The sequence below is a fragment of the Ostrea edulis genome, chromosome 5 (assembly GCF_947568905.1).
Source record: "Ostrea edulis chromosome 5, xbOstEdul1.1, whole genome shotgun sequence".
In the NCBI taxonomy this organism is placed as follows: domain Eukaryota; kingdom Metazoa; phylum Mollusca; class Bivalvia; order Ostreida; family Ostreidae; genus Ostrea; species Ostrea edulis.
Window position 1 is genome coordinate 56,858,546 of NC_079168.1, and position 1,969 is coordinate 56,860,514.

A 1,969-nucleotide genomic window follows, 5' to 3' on the forward strand; every position below is an offset into this window, starting at 1 on the left:
AGTCTGTTGGCATCTTATCACGCGAATTCAAGTAAGTTGTTTGTATTATGCTACAGAGATTAGATTCATAAAATATTGTTTCAACTAACCCTAACTACACCAACACTAATAATGTACAATTGTCTCAGACAGGTAAAACGCACTGAAACAATATCCACAACCATTTATCAAACAAGTCAGCCAAACATATAGATAACGACACGTACACTATTCTCGTTATTCTGCAAAAGTACTAAAGTCAAGTAATATCAAATCAGCAACACTTTTCCGCAGAAAAATATATATCTCAAAAGTCCTAATAGGTTAGCATAACTACATGTAATTTATAAATGTGGAAAGTTGTCACAAAAAGGATTGTATCCAACTAGAAAAAATTCTTTAAACTCTTGAGTATATACTGCATTGATTGGAATGTGATGCTGATAACGTATACAACAATCTCTCTCTCTCTCTCTCTCTCTCTCTCTCTCTCACCAAACCTACTAAGTGAGGACGTCCTCACAATGTGTAGAACACACATATATTATTCTAAAGGCAAAAAAAGTACTATGTTGGGTATAGCTACAGGGATACCTATAAAATTTTATCTAATACTCTCTTTCGAATTATGGGAAAAAAGGTTTTTGAGAGAGAATATTAGTAAGGACATGTCGTCACACCACTTGTCCTCACTAAGCTAATGTTTTGTATCTATATCTTTCACATACTGTAGGTCACATTTATCAGGATATTTTTTTTTGTCCTCATAGTGCAATTCTGTCCTCAACGTATGTCCATTGGTTGAAATGTGTGCTCACTTTACACGTTTTACTGGCCCTCTCTTTCTTTCTATCGGGAATTGAATATAACGGAGTCATTCAATAATAATTGATCTAAGTGTTGTGGAAAAATACCCCTAACCCAGAAATGTTAAGTAAAAGTGATACAAAATGTCAAACAGAAGGTATTTTTCTTTTGAAGTCAGTGTTATCATTTCAATTCATTTACGTTTAGAGTAGGATGTCATTGTCAACAAACAAAAATGTTTTCAAATTCCGGTTCCTTTACCTTTTCTGTAAGATTAGTGATACAATTTAAGTGGAATCGTCTATCACACACACACACACACACACACACACACACACACACACACACGTGCATGTATTGTGTGTGTGTGTGTGTGTGTGTGTGTGTGTGTGTGTGTGTGTGTGTGCGATACTTTCAGGGTATACGGATACTGCATTGTTTAAAATTCTATAAAATGGAAAGAAACGCATTTTGCTCATATTTCGACTTACGAGGGTTTGGAAGTTGTACATTTTCAACCTTGAGAATCGACTTTCTCCATTATCACTTCATTGAATTTACACGTATTTCATAATATTTGATACACTAAAACTGATTATATTTTTTGATCTAGGAAAATAATTACAATGACTGCATTAACAAGTTATCATTGTCAACTATTTATTTTGGAGTTGATTCTTAAAAATTGACCTCTCATATTCATCAATGAAAGTAATTGTGATTGATATTCGTTTATTTTTCAAGATGCCTCGCAAGCTCACAATCTAATTGAAATCAAACTTCTTAGATCCGCGCCGTATACTATTGTAGCGAGTGTGAGCGTATCTTAGGATTTGATTTGATGCTAGTTTTTGTTGAATTAGATGGTAACAGAAAACTGAACACTTTCTTAGATGAAATTGTCAATTATGATTATAAATAATGTAAAAGAATATATATATAAAAACAACTCAAATACAAAGGGATAAGAGATAATACAAACTGCATAGAGAGATTGTTATAGTAAATATAGTTTGATATCCTGAAACAAACTATAAAATATATACATCAACAACAAGAAGAAAAAGCTGGTAAAAAGATGAAACAAAGCAAAAAGATGTCACAGCTATCTTAGGCCACGAGCTGGGATCGTTTAATTTTTTATCTTCACTTAGAGCACTACTCGACACCGCAAATCCTTATC